The 22150-nt window shown below is 41.2% G+C and overlaps 1 protein-coding gene across 1 annotated transcript in view; it reads right to left on the minus strand.

Annotated features, from left to right (window-relative positions):
- The window catches only part of ADRA1D (adrenoceptor alpha 1D), a 239342-nt gene that overhangs the window by 85565 nt on the left and 131627 nt on the right, over positions 1-22150 (minus strand). The gene's annotated exons all lie outside the window — the stretch shown is intronic.

Consider the following 22150-nt stretch of genomic DNA (forward strand, 5'->3'; position numbering starts at 1 on the left):
TTAGGTATCTGATGCCATAAACCCTTTCTCCTTTTGACCAATTACTTAAAAAAGTATCCCAATTTATTTGTCAAACTTCTTTCACTATGGTCTAAGTTCTGGCGTGAAATTTTGGCCTGCCCCATCTTTGGGGATTCCTAATGTGCTTCTGGAGTCAAGGGGGTTCTACATAAGGCCCAAAAGGAACCCTGGAGACATTGTGTCCCCATGTGGGCCTGTTCATTGGCTTTCCCTTTCTTGTTGCTCCATTATTTCCCATTGCGCTACTAGTTTCCCTCTCTCTTACGTGCTCTAGGTAGCTAATGCCTTGAACCCTATCTCCCTTTGATCATCCCTCGCGTTTTGGCCATGGACTCAGCTAGAAACCCTGTCTCTGTGGATTCCTAATGTGCTTCTGGGGCCAGGGGGTTCTACATCATTCCGATTCAGAATACATTATTAATCCCAAAGGGAATTTTTTTTCAGATTCAGAATACATACAAAGGCCCACAAAGAACCCTGGAGACATGTCCTTGTGTTCCAATGTGGGCTTCTTCATTGGCTTCCCTCTACCTTTTTATTGTTCGATTATTTCCCATTACCGTACTAGTTGCCCTCTCTCTTACCTAGTGGCCTTATAATGTCTTTGAAAATGTTCAAACTTGTTGTTTGCAAAAAAAATTTTTTGAAGTGTGATGAATATGATGAATTTGCTCTTACTTCATGTAAAAGAAAAAAAAAAAACAACGTATAGGACAAGTAGACTGTCTTCTCAGATACCGGAATTTAAATTGGTTTATGTAAAACTTTACACAAAACTTTACACAAACTTTAAAAATGTCCGATGAACATTGCATACATAACTTGAACAGAATCCCAAACTACTACATCATAAATCACATTCTATATTGTCAAAGTCTGCTAGAGGAAGAGCAGAGCGAAACCAGATGCATAAAAGAACACACAGTAATCAAATGAATGAATTACATAATAGCATAATAGCTCTTCGCGGTCAGCCCAAAGGCAGAGGAAGAAAGTTTCATGCAAAGTTAAAAATATAGAAAATAGATCAGCCATCATGGTGAAGCAAGTAACACAGACAATGGTATACTGCTCTAAAGCTGTGCATGGACATGTGGCTCAGTAACAGAGGTAGCAAGTTCTATTGGACCCATGGCCAGAAGAAACAAGCTCTGACATCAATGTAGTGTCCTGTCCATGTGTATCCTTCTTTTCTTTTCTTCCATTCAATTTATACAGCACTTTAAAGTCTCCTGGAGAAGCTTATTTGAAGCGAAACATGTAGAGCGGTAGTGTCTGTATCTGTATATGAATTAATCCAATAGTTCAACAAGGAATTTTTTTTTGAATTTTAATATTAATAAAATTAAAATTTTTTCATAAAATGGAATTATTCATTTTGACACCTTAATGCCCCTTTCACATTGAGGCATTTTTCTGGCGGTTTAGCGCTAAAAACAGCACCTAAATACCGCCTGAAAAACTCCTTCCCTGCAGTCTCAATGTGAAAGCCCGAGGACTTTTACACTAAGGTGATGCGCTGGCGGGACCGCTCCAAAAGTCCTGCCAGCAGCATCTTTGGAGCGGTAAGAGGAGCTGTGTGTTTACCGCTCCTTCACCGCTCCTTCCCATTGAAAGCAATGGGCACCGCAGTAATACCGCCGGCAATGCACCTCTGCAGAGGCGCATTGCCGGTGGTATTAACCCTTTTTCGCCCGTTAGTGGGGGTTAATGTGGCTAGAGGCCGAATATCAAAACAAGTCCGTGGCAATTCCGACGGTATAGCGCCGCTAAAAATAGCGCCTCTATACCGCCACCCATAGGTGTGCGCAGCCTATTGCATTAGGGTGTGCACCCCAAAGCTCACAAACTACCCACGGATCACTCAATATCTTTATTCAGAGAGGGAAGGGGTCAATAAATACCATATTTACGTCCCCCATTCATCCTAAAACATCCCTGCAGCAACAGCCAGTGGGAGAGGAGGGAAGCCAGCAGCGGTGCGAGGGAGGTGCTAGGGCAGTAGGGAGAATCTATGCTGCACAGGGTGATTAGGGTGTGCCTGGGCACACCTGGCACACCCTGTGCGCACGCCTATGCCGCCACCGCACATCGAGCCCCAATGTGAAAGGGGCCTAATAGTCCCGTAATTTTCCTTTTTTTTTTCATGGATTCTTTTTTTGGTTGTTTTAAGCTGATCTGAGTAGCTGCCAGTGTTGCTTTGTTTATGTTTGGTGTATGTCTGGGTTTTCTAAAGTGTGACTGTAACTTTAAGGAGCAGGGAGCAGCCCAGGACAAAATCTGCTTATCTCATCTGATGAGAACGGACCGATGGACCGTATTCATCGGTTAACCGATGAAGCTGACTGATGGTCCATTGCGCCTACACACCATCGGTTAAAAAAACGATCGTGTCAGAACGCGGTGATGTAAAACACAACGACGTGCTGAAAAAAAAAACGAAGTTCAATGCTTCCAAGCATTCATCGACTTGATTCTGAGCATGCGTGGATTTTTCGGTTAAATTTAAAGCAAGTTGGCTTTTTTTTTAACCGATGGTTAAACAACCGATGGGGCCCACACACGATCAGTTTTGACCGATGAAAACGGTCCATCAGACCGTTGTCCTCTGTTTAACCTATCGTGTGTATGAGGCCTTACTCGGATCTGTGATCACCCGAGTCTCAGTGACTCTGTGATCACAGCGCACGGGGAACATGCAAAGGGGAGGACGTCTATTGACGGCCTCCCGGCAAAGCAGATCCGCGATGTAGCCATCATTTGGCTATAGCGTGGATCTGAAGTGGTTAAATTCTCTTTTTTCCCTATTCTGATGCTCGGTTTTAACCTCAGCAAGTTGGCTTCACTATGTCTAGATGCCTAAATGCATTGAATTGCTGCCATGTGGTTGGCTGATTAGCAACTTGTGTTACCAAGCAATTGAACAGGTATACCTAATAAAGTGGCCGGTGAGTTTATGTATGGGTTTAAAAATCCTAACTGTGGCCTCCTATGGCACCCTGGTCATGCTCTGCCAAGAGACTAGTGCAGCTCTGGTATACATCTCAGGTATGGAGCCACAGAAAAAGTTTGAAGACAACAAAAAATGCAATTCGGTTATACTTTGCTGTGCAGGGCCGATCCTAGGATCACAGACGCTTGGGTGCAGAAATATTTCTGACGCCCCTACATGGGCGTGGTCATCTTACCAACTCCTCCCCTTTACAAATGTTTCTATGGCAACTACTCAAACACAGACAAGGAGAACACGTCAGGCACAGACCGCCCCCCAGCAACGCCACTGCAGGGCTGGTCTCTCTCCACACAAAGACAGCCGCTGCTTCGCTCTCCTCCTCTGACAGGAGGAGGGAGGGGGGACAGGCTTGGGCAGGAAACACAGTGGCGGCTGCGATGACCGGCGGACAGAGCCACCAGTGGACACGAACAAGGAGAGGAGGAGGGAATGGAGCATTCTGGCTCTTCAGTGCCCCCACCTCTGTGGCGCCTGGGTGCACTGCACCCCACACACCTGCCTAGGATCAGCCCTGTTGCTGTGTATACCCCACAGTTGAGGACTTTATTTGTTTGGGGTTAGAAACCACACATTACAGTGGCCCTTATTTTGCTGGCCAGCTTGAACATGTGCTGGAGACCCACTTTATATCAGTGTAAACCAGTCATAAAACTGGTACATTTATTCTGAGAAAAAAAAAAAAAAGCAATAAACACGAGCAAACATTACTTCAGCAGATCCAGAAAAACAAACAGATGAAGTCAAATGCAAATTATGACCTTTCCTGTAAAAGTCACGTTTGTCACTTCTACAGGCTTACGAACTTCCCTACTGACTTGTGAGTTTGCCAAACCCAATTGCTTGGAGTTACAGTTTCGCTGAAGGTAACCTCTGCTTATGTATTTTTTATTATATCCTCAATTTGAGTTGCCGAGGTGGATGACTTGCTTAACCACTTAAGCCCCGGACCAATATGCAGCCTAAAGACCCAAGGTGTTTTTACAGTTCGGGACTGCGTCGCTTTAACAGACAATTGCGCGGTCGTGCGACGTGGCTCCCAAACAAAATTGGCGTCCTTTTTTCCCCACAAATAGAGCTTTCTTTTGGTGGTATTTGATCACATCTGCGGTTTTTAGTTTTTGCGCTATAAACAAAAATAGAGCGACAATTTTGAAAAAAAAGCAATATTTTTTACTTTTTGCTGTAATAAATATCCCCCAAAAACATATATAAAAACATTTTTTTTCCTCAGTTTAGGCCGATACGTATTCTTCTACCTATTTTTAGTAAAAAAAATCGCAATAAGCGTTTATCGATTGGTTTGCGCAAAATTTATAGTGTTTACAAAATAGGGGATAGTTTTATTGCATTTTTATTATTTTTTTTTTTTTTTACTACTAATGGCGGCGATCAGCAATTTTTTTCGTGACTGCGACATTATGGCGGACACTTCGGACAATTTTTACACATTTTTGGGACCATTGTCATTTTCACAGCAAAAAATGCATTTAAATTGCATTCTTTATTGTGAAAATGACAGTTGCAGTTTGGGAGTTAACCACAGGTGGCGCTGTAGGAGTTAGGGTGCACCTAGTATGTGTTTACAACTGTTTGGGGGTGTGGCTGTAGGAATGACGTCATCGACCGTGTCTTCCCTATAAAGGGAATGACGCGATCGATGCGCCGCCATAGTGAAGGACGGGGAAGCCGTGTTTACACACGGCTCTCCCCGTTCTTCAGCTCCGGGGAGCGATCGCGACGGAGCGGCTATAAACAAATAGCCGCGCCGTGGTCCCGGATCGCTCCCCGAGCGGACCCGACCTCCGCATGTAGCGGGGGGGGTCCCGATCGGACCCCCCACCCGCTAATAGGCGAGGACGTACGTGTACGCCCATGTGCCTGTACGTGCCATATTGTGGACATATATGTACATGCGGGGGTCGGGAACTGGTTAAAGCCTAAAGTGATTGTAAAGTCTCATTTAACTACTTCAATACCAGGCACATTCCCCCCTTCCCGTCCAGGACAATTTTTCAGCGCTGTCGCACTTTGAATGACAATTGTGCGGTCATGCAACGCTGTACCCAAACAGAATTTTTATCATTTTGTTCCCACAAATAGAACTTTCTTTTGGTGGTATTTGATTTGGTTTTTATTTTTTGCTAAACAAACTAAAAAATACCGAAATGTTTGAAAAAAAAAATTGTTTCAGTTAGAAAATTTTGTTTTCTCCTTCACTGACGGGCACTATTGAGGTGGCACTGATAGGCACTGATGATGATGCGGCACTGATGGGCACCAATGAGTTGGCACTGATAAGGTAGCACTGATGAGGAGGCACTGATATGTAGAATTGATGGGAACTGATAGGCGGCACTAATATGCAGCACTGATCGGTGGCACTGACTGGCGGCTGTGATGGGCACTGACAGGTGACACTGATTGCCAGTACTGATTGGCATTGACAGGTGGCACTGATGGGCAGCACTGATGCCCATCAGTCGGCATAGGTGGAAGAGGGCGTGAGCCATGCAAATGAGGCGTGACCCCATGCAAATGATGGGCCGAGCGCCAGACAGATACGTATCACCAACTGCGCATGCGTCGGGACGAGGACGCATCCCTCTGCGCATGTTCATTACCATGTCGGAACAACTGCCTAAAATATGCCGGATCACTGCCCACGGCGTGAACGTAACCTATGCCCAGCCACACACACGTCCAACGTAAACTTCGTAAAATATGCCGGCTTGTGTTTCCTGGTGCAGACCTTTGCATGTCTGCTGCTGAGTTACACCTCCTTTATGGGGCTTAACTTTACGCCCGACGTATAACTTACGCGCACATCATTCGTGAATCGCAGTATTTCCCTCATTTGCATATTTGAATAGAAAATCAATGGGAGCGCCACATGCATCCAGCCTAAATATGCGCCCACGCTATGCCGGCGTAGGCAAGTTACGTCAGCGGGATGAAGCCTGTTTTTAGGCGTATCTTAGTTTGTGGGTCCGGCGCACAGATACGACGGCGCACATTTGCACTTACGTCGGCGCAAGTGCTTTGTGAATCCGGGCCTATATGTCTGGAGCTTAGCTTTGAACATATTAAAAAAATCCATCACATGTAAGTGAGCCTTGGGTTATTGCTGGTAATATGCCGATAATATCTATAACCTTTCTTGTCACGGTCTTTGACATTGTTATGTTATGGAAAATATTTCTTGAGTGATAGTGTCACATTCCGTAGATATTATGTATACTCGGTAGAATATTGATTGCTCGTGTCCCACATGTTGTTCATTATACGGGCTGATGATTGGGAATCCCTCGAATGATTGTCTGCATCCCTGGACCACTCTGTAACACACATCGGGAATCATTCTAGATTATCCCACTAAACAGTCTCAGGTGGGCACTTACTCCCTTTCTGTGTTGTATATGATCCTGTTTTGGAAAAAGAAAAATTGCGCTAATCAATTGTAAATTAAATGAATTAATGGGGAGGCTGCAATAGCGTGAACTAACACAAAACAGATAAAAAAGAAAGAAAAATTGCGCCAACCAATATTAAATTAATAAAGACAGTGAAGTCCTTAGTCCCTTCTAACAGTGAGGCACAGAAAGGGTGTGCACTAAAAAAGTGCATAAATAATAAACGAATGGTGAACAAAAGAGTCCAATAATAAAGTCCATAAACTGAATTCCGATCCAACCAGCACCCAGTGTGAAGATGAGACAGTTGTGACCCGCCACCATATGGACTGAGGCTTACCACAAAGTAATTTGATAACAGCGTTAATCAAATTATTGCAGGATATTTCCAGAACATCGGATAATGGCTAAACATGCGCCGGGTCACGCTCCCTTTAAGAAATCCACGATGGGGTACAGCAGCATACAATAGCGAATAGCGTCCTCACACCATGTCACATCCCAGTCAGTGTCAGCATAAAAGGAAGGAGACCGCACATAGGGTAGTATGCACTTAACAGGTTTTAATTTAAAAGAAGATTAAAACTACTTGCAAACAGATGTAAATAGAAAGCGAACAAACAATTGCCGGCCGGCATCTAACAGGAGCCCTTCCTGTACGCGGTGACGTCACTGCACTCCGCGTACAGGAAGGGCTCCTGTTAGATGCCGGCCGGCAATTGTTTGTTCGCTTTCTATTTACATCTGTTTGTAAGTAGTTTTAATCTTCTTTTAAATTAAAACCTGTTAAGTGCATACTACCCTATGTGCGGTCTCCTTCCTTTTATGCTGACACTGACTGGGATGTGACATGGTGTGAGGACGCTATTCGCTATTGTATGCTGCTGTACCCCATCGTGGATTTCTTAAAGGGAGCGTGACCCGGCGCATGTTTAGCCATTATCCGATGTTCTGGAAATATCCTGCAATAATTTGATTAACGCTGTTATCAAATTACTTTGTGGTAAGCCTCAGTCCATATGGTGGCGGGTCACAACTGTCTCATCTTCACACTGGGTGCTGGTTGGATCGGAATTCAGTTTATGGACTTTATTATTGGACTCTTTTGTTCACCATTCGTTTATTATTTATGCACTTTTTTAGTGCACACCCTTTCTGTGCCTCACTGTTAGAAGGGACTAAGGACTTCACTGTCTTTATTAATTTAATATTGGTTGGCGCAATTTTTCTTTCTTTTTTATGATCCTGTTTTGTTTCAAAGAACAGCCACTTCCACTTTTTTAACTAATTTCAATGGAAATATCTGAATTAACGAAAACCCGTTTAACACATTTTTCTAAATTTGACTATTCGAAAATTCGTAAATTTGAAAAAATCCTAAATTTGTAATATTTGTATATTCGAAAATTTGTAAATTAAAAAATTCGTAAAATTTATAAATTTGTACATTTGAAAATGTGCAAATGTGTAAATTCGAAAAATGCGTAAAATGTATAAATCCGGAAATACGAAAATTCTAAAATCTGAAATAATAACTAACTAATAATAACTTAACTATTACTAACTATTAAATTATAGGTATTGGAATTTCCTTTAAAATGTGGCTGTTAGTGAATGTAACGAATACAAATTTATCCGAAATTATAAATGACCTGAAATAACGAATGCTGTATGACTTAATAATAAACAACAAAAATAAAAACTTTTTGCTATCATTAATATTAATATTATTATTTATTATTATTTTGTTCCATTCCAATTGTTTAGATGCAGCATTTGTTATTTCGGTCAATTCGTAACTTTGGATAAATTTGTATTCGTTCACTAACAGCCAAATTTGAAAGGAAATTACAATAACTATATTCTAAAAGTTAGTTATTATTAGTTAGCTATTCTTTCGAATTTTCGGATTTTATTTCTTATTTTCGAATTTTCTAATTTACAAATTTTCCAATTTACGAATTGCGATCATAATGAATGACCCAAAAAAGGAAAACAAAAACTAAAAACGAATGAAACGAAAACGAACACATTTTTCGGCAGTGCACGTCTACTACATAGTTAAAGGTAAATATAAAGGAAAGCGACTAAGAAAATTGTATAATGTATGGCCAGCTTAAAGCGGGGGTTCACCCGAAAAAATGTTTTAACATTAGATTGAGGCTAATTACGGGAAGCAGAATCGAGTGGTTTTTTTTAAAGATAGATGTTCTCCGCCGCTTCCGGGTATGGTCTTCAGGGAGTGGGCGTTCCTATTTGATTGGCAGCCTTCTGACGGTCGCATACAGCGCGTCACGAGTTGCCGAACGTCGGTGCGGCTCTATACGGCGCCTTCGCACTGACGTTCGGCTACTTTCGGCAACTCGTGACGCGCTGTATGCGACGGTCGGAAGGCTGTCAATCAAAAAGGAACGCCCAGTCCCGCAGACCATACCCGGAAGCGGCGGAGAACATCTATCTCTAAAACGGTAAGTGCTGCATTGATTTAAAAAAAACACCCGATTCTGCTTCCCGTAATTAGGTCCAATCTAATGTTAAAAAAAGATTTTTTGGGTGAACCCCCGCTTTAAGGATAATACCACTTTTGTGGAGAAAAATCTAACAAATAATAAAACATTATATAACACATACCAAAGCCATGATGTGATTTATTATTATAAAAATGACCTTTCCCTTTTCAGTCTGTAGCCACTTTAATTTTCTGTGAGGCCGGAATCACACTAGTGCGTTGCGTTTTGGAGCTGCGTTGTCGTTGCAGATTTCTCTAGAGGGTGTTCTGCAGATCAACTGCGGTTTAGCTGCAGATCAGGTGCGAATTTGGAGACCTGGGAGAACTTCCGGGTGAGAGGAGAGTGGGGGAGAATTGTATTGAGCTGAATGAGAGAAACTCCTGCAGAGAACTGAACACATGTGCGAATTAGATGCGTACCCATAGAAGATAATGGGACTGAATTCGCACCTGAGCCGCACCGCAAGACATAAAAACCGCATGCGGTTTGGAGGCAATACGCAGTGCGAATGCATCGCACATATGTGAACCAGCCTCATTGAAAACAATGTATTTTGAAATGTCCTGCGAATTAGATGCGGTTTAAACCGCACTCAATTCGCATAGGTGTGAACCTAGCCTAAAACTCAATGCAGTATGTCAATCTGGGGGTGTTATTTCCTGCTTGTGTGGTTGGCTCACTGAGTCTGCTCTGATGCCGCGTACACACGACCGTTTTTTGGGTTGTAAAAAATGACGTTTTTTTTTATGTCATTAAAAACGATCATGTGTGGGCTCCAGAGCATTTTTCACGATGTAAAAAAAGGGCCATTAAAAATTTAGAACATGCTCTAATTTATTCACGACGTTTTTAACGTTGTCGTAAAAAATGGTTGTGTGTGGGCTTTAACGACGTGAAAAACCCGCGCATGCTCAGAAGCAAGTTATGAGACGGGAGAGCTCGTTCTGGTAAAACTAACGTTCGTAATGGAGTAAGCACATTCATCACGCTGTAACAGACAGAAAAGCGCGAATCGTCTTTTACTAACAAGGAATCAGCTAAAGCAGCCCCAAGGGTGACGTCATCCGAATGGATCTTCCCCTTTATAGTGCCGTCGTACGTGTTGTATGTCACCGCGCTTTGCTAGAGCATTTTTTTTTCACGATCGTGTGTAGGCAAGGCCGTTTTAACGATCGGGTTAAAAAAAAGTAGTTTTTTTCTAGACCATTAAAAACGTCATTTTTTACAACCCGAAAAATGGTTGTGTGTACGCGGCATAAGATACCAGTCAGATTTTGGGCACCTGATTTTATAGGAATTTCAGTTTTGGTGAATAGCTTTACAAGGGTTATATACATCTAGGGATTCAGACACTGCAGCTCTTGTCTTAAGAAAGAACACTGATAGAGTACCAGGTGATTATAATGAACCAGACCCTCCAATTCAGAATCAGTCTGTCCAGGACATGGGGAAACAAATGGCTATTTCTTCAGAGCAACAAAAGGGAGGAATCAGCTACCTGGTTTTGTTAAAATCCCTGCAATGTACATTGATCACCCAGAGGAGATTGGTGGGTTTTTTTTGTCAACAAAGGTGGAGTTACTCTTTAGCTACCTCCCTTCCTGCCTATTGCAAAAAAAACATAGATGGGGGGGGGGGCATTGTTATCCTAGGAGGATGTCATATGATGTCCCCCCCATTCATGCGCCACTTGTGCACCCTAGAGGCGTGCAGACGCATATCCTTGTACTGGGCTGCCGTACGCAGCCCTGGTACCAGGTGATTGCTGTGACTAATCGCAATGATCACATGTCAGTTGTCAACGATAGCTTTCGTTCACAGCCATTGTTTTACTACTGTGATCTCTGCGATTGGTCACAGTAATCACATGGTACAGGGGATAATCACAGTACTTGTACCATATAATAGCTGTGGCCAATGAAACCTTTGAACAGTGTTAGAGATTGCTTATTACAGTGATAATATGATCACCTCCCCAAAGTAGTAAAGTGTCATTATGGTATCACTGTACTGCTCTGGTCACAGTACGTTAAAAAAAAAAAGTATATAAAAATTCTATACATTTAATTTAGGTACAGTGTTGCATGATCACGCAATTACCAGTTAACCGCTTCCCGACCGCCGCATGTACATATACGTCGGCAGAATGGCACGTACAGGCACATTGGCGTACCTGTACGTCCCTGCCTTTCCGCGGGTCGGGGGTCCGATCGGGACCCCCCCCCCGATACATGCGGCGGTCGGATTCCCTCGGGACGACGGCGCGACTATTCGTTTATAGCCGCTCCGTCACGATCGCTCCCCGGAGCTGAAGAACGGGGAGAGCCGTATGTAAACACGGCTTCCCCGTGCTTCACTGTGGTGGCTGCATCGATCGTGTCATCCCTTTTATAGGGAGACTCGATCGATGATGTCAGTCCTACAGCCACACCCCCCTACAGTTGTAAACACACACTAGGTGAACCCTAAATCCCTGTGGTTAACTCCCAAACTGCAACTGTCATTTTCACAATAAACAATGCAATTTAAATGCATTTTTTGCTGTGAAAATGACAATTGTCCCAAAAATGTGTCAAAATTGTCCGAAGTGTCCGCCATAATGTCGCAGTCACGAAAAAAATCACTGATCGCCACCATTAGTAGTAAAAAAAATAAAAAAATAAAATATGCAATAAAACTATCCCCTATTTTGTAAACGCTATAAATTTTGCGCAAACCAACCGATAAACGATTATTGCGTGTTTTTTTTACCAAAAATAGGTAGAAGAATACGTATCGGCCTAAACTGAGGGAAAAAAAAATGTTATATATATTTTTGGGGGATATTTATTATAGCAAAAAGTAAAAAATATTGCATTTTTTTCAAAATTGTCGCTCTATTTTTGTTTATAGCGCAAAAAATAAAAACCGCAGAGGTGATCAAATACCACCAAAAGAAAGCTCTATTTGTGGGGGGAAAAGGACGCCAATTTTGTTTGGGAGCCACGTCGCACGACCGCGCAATTGTCTGTTAAAGCGACGCAGTGCCGAATTGTAAAAACCCCTTGGGTCATTTAGCAGCATATTGGTCCGGTCCTTAAGTGGTTAAAGTAGTGCAGTGCTGAATAGCAAACAATGGCCTGGCCATGAAGGGGGTAAAACCTTCTGGAGGTCCAGTGGTTAATACCGATTTAGAAGTGCAGTAAAGGTTTTGTTTAGGTCCCCTCTGCATGTTTCTATAGTTTTTGTGTATATTGTGTATTATCTATCCTGTCTGAAATGAAAACTTGCCGACATTACTAACAAATGTTTCCAAAGCGTGTGGAATTGTTTTCCAGTGCAGCTTGAAATATTTTCCATTGTGTGCTGTAAACTTGCGATGATTGAAAGTGATATAGTCGCATACAAACTGGAGGATTAGCTGTTTGTATGCTGCTGGAAACACCAGCCCCTGGCCATGAACTGTCATCATCCAGGACCAGTCAGGGTAGATGAGTGAACAGTGACAGTGCCGGCCATTGATTTGTACAGAGAGTTAGCTAACTTTACACAGAGTGACTAATAATGGTATAATTCAGATAGATAGATAGATAGATAGATAGATAGATAGATAGATAGATAGATAGATAGATAGATAGATAGATAGATAGATAGATAGATAGAGATATAGATAGAGAGATAGATAGATAGATAGATAGATAGATAGATAGATAGATAGATAGATAGATAGATAGATAGATAGATAGATAGATAGATAGATAGATAGAGATATAGATAGAGAGATAGAGAGATAGATAGATAGATAGATAGATAGATAGATAGATAGATAGATAGATAGATAGAGATATAGATAGAGAGATAGAGAGATAGATAGATAGATAGATAGATAGATAGATAGATAGATAGATAGATAGATAGATAGATAGATAGATAGAGATATAGATAGATAGATAGATAGATAGATAGATAGATAGATAGATAGATAGATAGATAGATAGATAGATGTAATGTGATACTCTGAGACATCTAGTGGCCAAATGTTGTATTTTCCATTTTAAATCAATGAAAAACATTCGGCCATCACAGGAAATAGCCTAATAACATTTGTTTTTTTAAACCCATTTGCTGAGAACGAATGTACATGGACTTTTTTGTCTGGGCGAATTGCTATGCTAATTTTTTTTTTTTTTGTTCTCGATTTAATTATACCCTAGTTCAAGTCTTGGCTAAACGTCCCCTGTTCCACATCCATATTTGTGCTTGTTATTTTCTTGCGGCCTTTGTGATATTTCAGCAGTCTATAAAAATATTTGATGTAATGGAGCACACATGTTTCTGCTTTGCCTTTTTTTATTTTGGTTTCCCCCTGCGCTGTTTTGTGAAATGACGGTTTCGTGACTGTATTGGGGATGACAGTCAGGACACGGTAGCAGTCGGCTAAAGAGCGGATGATATTCAATCCTGTAGTTTACCCAAGAACAATTTGGATGATGGTCTAATTATTTCTGCCTATCTGAGGATTTATCCACATGCAGAATCCTTGTTTTTTTATGTTTGTCTGTACTTGCACATAGCTTAGATTGGATGTCATAACTAAGACATCATAATCCTGATTAAATGCAAGGAAATCTCTAGATTTCTTGGCTTAATACTAAATGCAAAGTGTGTTTTTCATAAGTGCCCTGGATTACCCTGGAGGCCTGTTCAATGTATCCCAACGTCCATCTGCCAATAGTCATTTTTTATTTATTTTTTGTTTATTATATCAAGCTAATGATTTTTTAAAAAGTTACATTTTTATTTCCTTGTAATGTTTTTTTTTTTTACTTTTTATATTGATTACGGTATTTCTTTTTGTAACGTCATACATAGATAGTGGTTATAGAATTAAGATATCCATGTGATGTTGAAGGATGAACTTTTATTTTTTTGTGAGGTCACCCATTAACATCTATACCAGACCCTCATCTAGGATAAGGGTCTGTTACAGATGAAAGGAATCCCTGGCCGCTTTGTTTATAAATAAAGGAAGTAGCTCGGAACTGTCATTTACTGTCAATTTAACCACTTAACCCCTGGACCATATTGCTGGTCAAAGACAAGAGCACTTTTTGCGATTCGGCACTGCGTCAATTTAACTAACAATTGCGCGGTCGCGCGACATGGCTCCCAATCAAAATTGGCATCCTTTTTTTCCCACAAATAGAGCTTTCTTTTGGTGGTATTTGATCACCTCTGTGGTTTTTCGTTTTTGCGCTATAAACAAAAATAGAGCAACAATTTTGAAAATAAATATATTTTTTACTTTTTACCATAATAAATATCCCCCAAAAATATATAAAAAAAATTTTTTTCCTCAGTTTAGGCCGATCCGTATTCTTCTACCAATTTTTCATTAAAAAAAATCGCAATAAGCGTTTATTGATTGGTTTGCACAAAAGTTATAGCGTTTACAAAATAGGGGGTATTTTTATGGCATTTTTATTAATATTATTTTTTTACTAGTAATGGCGGCGATCAGCGATTTTTTTCGGTACTGCGACATTATGGCGGACACTTCGGACACTTTTAACACATTTTTGGGACCATTGGCATTTTAATAGGGATCAGTGCTATAAAAATGCATTGATTACTATAAAAATGCCACTGGTAGGGAAGGGGTTAACACTAGGGAGCGGGGAAGGGGTTAAGTATGTTCCCTGGGTGTGTTGTAACTGTAGGGGGGGGGGTGGCCTCACTAGGGGAAATGACTGATCGCTGTTCATACATTGTAGGCATTTCTCCCCTGACTGGACGGGGAGCTGTGTGTTTACACACACAGCTCCCGGTCCTCGCTCTGTAACGAGCAATCGCGGGTGCCCGGCGGTGATCAAGCCCGCCGGGCACGTGCACGGGAGCCAGGGACGAGCGGGGGGCGCGCGCGCCCCTTTGGCTGCTGGGCGAGGTGACGTATAGCTATGTACTCTCGCCCAGCAGAGCCGACCTGCCGCCGTAAAACTGCGGAGGCTGGTCGGCAAGCAGTTAAACTAGACATGTGCAATTCGTTTAGATCCTAATTATTTTTTTTTAACAAATTTCGACAAATTTGTTAATTCGGATATATCCAAATGAAAGAAACTTCGGAAATTAGAATATTCGAAAATTTGTAACTTCGGAAATTTAGAAATGTTAGAATTTACTAATATTCAAATTTCAGAATATTTGGATCTTCAAATTTTCGCATTTACAAATTTACACATTTTTTTATTTACAAATTGTAATCATAACGAATGACCCAAAAAAGAAAAAAAAAAACGAATAAAGCGAAAAACAAACACATTTTTCAACAGTGCACTAATTGTCGAATTTACCCGGCTCACACAGATATACTGCGGCAGAATGGCTCTATTGGGCAAAATCGGCTTTGCCCAGGAGAGCCACCAGAGGGCACAGCGGGGAACCTGATGCGTGTGGCCAGCGTGTGCAATCGCCGCCGGCCACGTCCGGTCGCGTGCACGAGAGCTAGCGCGGGGATTTGTAAACACACAAATCCCTGTGCTGTCAGAGGAGAGGAGACAGATACCTATGTCAATGGAGAAATACAAAAGATCCCTTGTGAGACATTTAGTGGTTACAGCTAGATCGTGTATCCCGGTACTTTGGAAGAGCACATGCTATCCAAGTAAAGCACAATGGCTAGCTAAAATCAAGGAAATGCAATGCATGGAGAACCTTACGGCATTTCTAGGGGAGAGGGAGGAGATAGTGAGGGAGACATGGGAACCCTTTGTGAGATGGGAGCGGGGGGGGGACTAGGGAGGGATGACGGGGTGTGGGAGGAGGAGGGAAGGAGAGAGAGAGGGGATTTTTTCCCTTTTTTTTTTTTTTTTTTTCTCTAAGCCCGGAAGAAGGGCTTGGGGGCAAGGGGGGGAGGGGGGGATGTGATGTTTTGAACCAGGGGAGAACACGAGTAAGGGGACGATACAATAGGATGAAGTGGGATAGAAAGGAATAACAGTTCTTGGAAATGCAAGAAACACAGCAATAGAAAACTGTTTATATTGTGTGTATTGATACTAAACTGAGTTCAAGACAATGTAAAAGGTGAAAAATGTAAAATAAAGAATATATAAAAAAAAAAAAAAAAGAAAAAAAAAAACGAATAAAGCGAAAAACAAACACATTTTTCAACAGTGCACTAATTGTCGAATTTACCCGGCTCACACAGATATACTGCGGCAGAATGGCTCTATTGGGCAAAATCGGCTTTGCCCAGGAGAGCCACCAGAGGGCACAGCGGGGAACCTGATGCGTGTGGCCAGCGTGTGCAATCGCCGCCGGCCACGTCCGGTCGCGTGCACGAGAGCTAGCGTGGGGATTTGTAAACACACAAATCCCTGTGCTGTCAGAGGAGAGGAGACAGATCGTCTGTTTCTACAAAGTAAGAACAATGATCTGTCATCTCTCCTAGTTAGTCCCATTCCCAAACAGTTAGAATACAGTGAGGGAACACACACTTAACCCTTCGATCCCCCCCTAGTGTTAATCCCTTCCCTGCCAGTGACATTTACACAGTAACCAAGTGCATATTAACAGTATAGCACTGATGGCTCTATAAATGTCAATGGTCCCTAAAATGTGTCAAAAGTGTCCAATCTGTCTGCTGCAATGTCGCAATTTCGCTAAAAATCGCAGATCACTTCCATTACAGGCATACCCCACTTTTAAGTACACAATGGGACCAGAGCATGTATGTAAAACGAAAATGTACTTAAAGTGAAACAATACCTTTTTTCACTTCTAGGGTGTAGTGGGGGATCAGGGGCTGTAGTGGGGGTGTCAGGAGCTGTAGTTGAGGTCTGAGGGGCACACTGGAACAGGGCAGGCTATGCTCTCTGAGCTTCAGCTCTTTCTACTGCGGCTGCAAAATGTCTGTACAGTACTTGTAAGGCACTTTACATACACTTGCGGGTATGTCCTTACTCGCGAGTGTATGTAAAGTGAGTGTACTTAAAGCGGGGTATGCCTGTACTAGTAAAAAAATTATAAACACGCCATAAAAATACCTTAAATCTTTCTCATAGTTTGTAACTTTTGAGCAAACCAATTAATATACGCTTATTGCGATTTTTATTCCCAAAAATATGTAAAAGAATACATATTGGCCTAAACTGAGGAAGAATTTTTTTTTTTTATTATTTGGGGGATATTTATAGCAAAACATATAGTTTTTTTTTCAAAATTGTCGCTATGTTTTTGTTTATAGCGCAAAAAATAAAAACCGCAGAGGTGATCAAATACCACTAAAAGGAATCTCAATTTGTGGGAAAAAAAGGACGCAAAATTTTGTTCAGGGACAACGTCGCAATTGTCAGATAAAGTGACGCAGCGTCAAATTGTAAAAAGTGCTCTGTCAGCAAGGGGGTAAAATCTGTGGTTAAACAGAATTCTTTTTTTCTTTTGTAAATTCCAGTTTTGCTGTAGCAGGTTGTATACAGTGTATTGACCAGTGGTGGCCCATCCATCCGTGGCGCAGGGGTGCCACCCCCCTAATTCATGCATCCAGTCCCTAATCTACATGCAGGGCACCGGACGCATGGATTCCAATGGGGATTTTTTTTTTCATAAGCATGTGATTAGAGCCGAGGCTCTAATTGGCTTTAAAAAAGGGTGGGCTTGGGACGCAGAGCACGGCGCCCTGAGTCCACCCAGTTGTGTGACAATATTGAATTAATATTCGCTATGGTCTTCCTGATTCTCCTCCCGGCCAATCAGGAAGCTGGTCCTAAGACGCGGGAGGAGAAGCAATCATATTGGCTGCCACGCCGAGGGAAGGAGGAGGGAAGATGCAGAGGAGGAAGCTGCCATAAAGCCTTAGAGGCAAAGTTTTTGTTGACTCATGTTCCCCATGGCAGTGCTTAGCCCCCCATGATATTTGTTTGACCATCCCATTTCTATTAACCTTGAAATTGGCCATTACTGATTTTCAACATTAGATTCCTATTGACTTCAGATAGGTTCATATACGGTACCGAAACTTTAGTTACGTTTGCCGGACCTTGTTAGAATGGAACCCAGGTACGTTTGACTCATCACAAATCAGGATACAGTTAAAACATTATTATACCCTTAGCAGTAAAATAAACATTTCCTACCCCAGCACTTGCAGTATACATTTAATGCTGCTGGCTTCTTCTCTCTCAGTGCTGCTTACCTGAACTTCTGGTCTTCACAAGAAAGAGCTAATAATGGGCAATGTAGGGGAAGGAACAAGAGGATCGATGTCTGCAATAAGGCAATACAGCCAGTCCTCCTGCTAGGCAGGTGCCCAGGCCCTCCTTTTGAACTGATCGGGCCCAGGCCTCGGTACAGGAGGGCCAGCTGTATTGCCTTACCCGGGGCCCTGGCACACTGGGTGATTAGGGCGTGCCCAGGCACATCCGGCACGCTTCATGTGCATGCCTATGTTCTGGGATGTTTTCTGGCAATTTTTAGTTTCCGGATGGGGATGCTTTTAAAGCGGAGGTTTACCCAAATAATGTATATAAGATCATATTCTTTATACTTCCAACATGTACAGTATGCACTTTTTTTTTGGCTCTACATACCTTGTTATGGCTATTTTCCACCAAGCTTCCGGGTACTCACTCCCGCGGGAGTAGGCGTTTCTATGCAGAGGCACAATGTCACCTGGGACTTCGCCCAGATGATTGGCGTCCTTGAGAAAAAGTCCCCCCCCCCCCTGCGCCCCCTATTACGTAGGCGTGTCACGAGAGTCACAGAGTTTCCGAAAGTAGCCAAACTGCGAGTCAGCTGTATACGGCGCCTGCGCAGTCAGCTCTACACGGCTCCTAGTCGGTGCGCAGGCGCCGTGTAGAGCTGACTCGCAGTTCGGCTACTTTCGGAAGCTCCATGACTCTCGTGACGCGCAAACGCAATAGGGGGGCGCGGGGGGGAACATTTTCTCAAGGACGTCATTCATCTGGGCGAAGTCCCAGGTGACATTGCGCCTCTGCATAGAAACGCCTACTCCCACGGGAGTGAGTACCTGGAAGCCGGGTGGAAAATAGCCATAATAAGGTATGTAGAGCCAAAAAAAAAAAAAAGGGCATACTGTACATGTTGGAAGTATAAAGAATATGATCTTATATACATGTTATTTGGGTGAACCTCCACTTTAAATGAGTCACCAGTTATCCTTCGGCCTAATTTAATTATTTTGTAAAATATTTCCTTAAAAGCTAAAGGAATAAACAAGCAAGACCTTAGAGAAAAGAGGTTCATTCAGAAAACTTGTTTAAAAGTAAAAAGTCACTTTAGTATCAAGTAACAAATTTTGTACATAGGATTACAGTTCAGCTCAGGGAAACACAAATATATCACATTTAGGAGATGGTTCGATAAGAAAAGCTTTTGGTCTTCAGGGTTTGGTCCAGTATTCTGTTGTTAGAACTGATCTTGAGGTCAAACATACAGGAACATTGAGTATTTTATTTTTTTGTTATACAAAATTTTAGGCATCTGGAACATTGCAACATTTAGAGTAAAGCATAATTGAAAGGCAGCAAATAGAGGAAAACCGCCGGCCACATAAGGAAGAGGCAAAAAATGCATATCTGCATAATGTATACTTATATCACCATAGATTCCTTCCCGTAAGGGTACAGCAGTTTTTTTTTTTTAAAGTAAATGTATAGTGGACTCATTTTTTTTCTTTTTATAGGTAATCACTACATACTTGCATACAAATAAATTATATTTTCATATATAATCAGCAACTGAGGATTACATAAATGTGTTCAGATTCTGCTTAAAAAAAACAGTTTTTCATAGAGCTCAGTAGCTGAAGCTGAAAATCTTAGGTTCCTTTCTATGAGGAAACATCAGTTTCATTAAAGGAAATGTATAGTGGACTCTTAGGGCCAGATTCACATATAATCGCGCAAATCTGCGGCGGTGTAAAGTATCACATTTACGTTACCCAGCCGCAAGTTTTACGGGCAAGTGCTTGATTCACAAAGCACTTGTCTGTAAAGTTGCGGCGGCGTAGCGTAAATCCCCCCAGCGCAAGCCCGCCTAATTCAAATGATCCGGGTAGGGGGCGTTCCTGCGCCGATCGTACTGCGCATGCGCCGTCCCTAAAATTTCCAGACGTGCATTGCGCTAAATGACGTCGCAAGGACGTCATTGGTTTCTACGTTAACGTAAATGGCGTCCAGCGCCATTCACGGACGACTTACACAAACGACGTTAGATTTTCAATTTTCGACGCGGGAACGACGGCCATACTTAACATTGGCTACGCCACCTAGGGGGCAGCTTTATCGTTACGCCGCGTATCTCTTACGGAAACAGCGTAAATTTACTGCGACGGGCAGTGAATCGTGAATCGGCGTAACGACGAGATCTATGCGTAACCTGATTCTATGAATCAGGCGCATAGATATGACCGGCCGGACTCAGAGATATGACGGCGTATCAGGAGATACGCTGTCGTATCTTCTTTATGAATCCGGCCCTTAGTTTATATTTTTGTATGCAGTTAGCAAGTGAAGTTTGGAAAAAAAAAACTAATTTGCCACAGCGCTTAGTAGTTAAATCTGTTTTCCCCATATATTTTGATTCTTTCCCACGAGGATACATCTGTTTTATAAAATAAAATGTTTAAGGGACTGTTGTGTTTTTTTCTTTTTCTTGTCAAAGGTACAGTAACTGTGACAAATCGCATATGAATAACTTAGGTCATTCAAAATGTAGTCATCAAGTAACGTTTAAAAAAAAAAAAACTCGCTTGCTACAGAGCTTAGTAACTAAATCAGTTTTTGTTCCTTTATTTAGATTACTTCACCTCAAGATGCATCTGTTTTATTAAAGGACATGTATGTAGTCAGCAAGTAATGTTTAGCAAAAAAAATAAAAATCCAAAAGGCGAAAAACTTGTTTGCCACAGAGCTCAGTAGCAGAAGCTGAAAATCTTGGTTAGGTTCCTTTCTATGTGGATACATCTGTTTTATTAAAGGAAATGTATAGTGGGCTTATTTTTTTTTTCTTTTCAAAAATAACAGTGAAATTCTGCATATTAGATGTTTGTATGTAGTCAGCAAGTAACTTTTAACAAAAAAATAAATAAAATCCAAAAAAACTTGTTTGCCACAGAACTCAGTAGCTGAAGCTAAAGTTCTCTCCGTTAGCCTCATTTCCTCATAACATTTTTACAATTACATATCGCATATGAATAATTTATATTTTTGTATGTAGTTAGCAAGTGAAGTTTGGAAAAAATAAATCATTTGCCACAGAGCTCAGTAATTAAATCGTTTTTTTTTCTCCCTATATTTTGATTCCTTCCCACAGGGACACGTCTGTTTTATAAAAGAAAATGTATAAGGGACTGTTGTGTTTGTTTCTTTTTCTTGTCAAAGGTAACTGTGATAAATTGCATATGAATATTTTTGTATGTAGTCATCAAGTGAAGTTTAAAAAAAAAACTTGTTTGCTACAGAGCTCAGTAGCTGAATTAAGTTTTTTCCTTCATTTAGATTCCTTCCCCCCAGGATGCATCTTTATTTTTAAAGGAAATGTATATATATTTTTTTCTTTTCAAAAGTAACAGTGAAATATTGCATATGAATAATTCTATGTTTGTATGTAGTCAGCAAGTAACGTTTAACAAAAAATAATAATTTTAAAGTAAAAAAAAAAAACACACAGAGCTCAATAGCTGAAGCTGAAGTTCTCTCCTTTAGCCTCCTTCCTTCATTATATTTTTTAAATTACATATCACATATGAATAATTTAGATTTTTTGTATGTAATCAGCAGGTGAAGTTAAAACAAAACTTGTCTGCCTCAAGGCTCGGTAGCTGAAGCAAAAGATCTTATATTTAGATTCCTTTTTGTTTTCAAAATGGCATATCATATACAAATAATTCATATTGTTGTATGTTTTTAGCAAGTTGATAAAAAAAAAAAAAAATTGCCACAGGGCTCAGTAGCTGAAGCTGAGGTTCTCGCTTATATGTACAGAAGTTGGGTTTATCTCATTTAACGTTCTTTGTATTTCTTTTCTTTCCCTTTTGTGTGTTATTTGTTAACTGTCATTTAAAATATATATATATTTTTTTAATTTCTGTAAACCAACCCTGCATTAAAATACAGCATTTAGTCCTTTTTGGCAGAAGAACCAGCCCAGGATAGTTTTTAAAAAGATTCCCTAACTCTTAGGAGACATTAAAGCTG

Source organism: Rana temporaria, chromosome 1 (genome assembly GCF_905171775.1).
Source record: "Rana temporaria chromosome 1, aRanTem1.1, whole genome shotgun sequence".
Taxonomy (NCBI): Eukaryota; Metazoa; Chordata; class Amphibia; order Anura; family Ranidae; genus Rana; species Rana temporaria.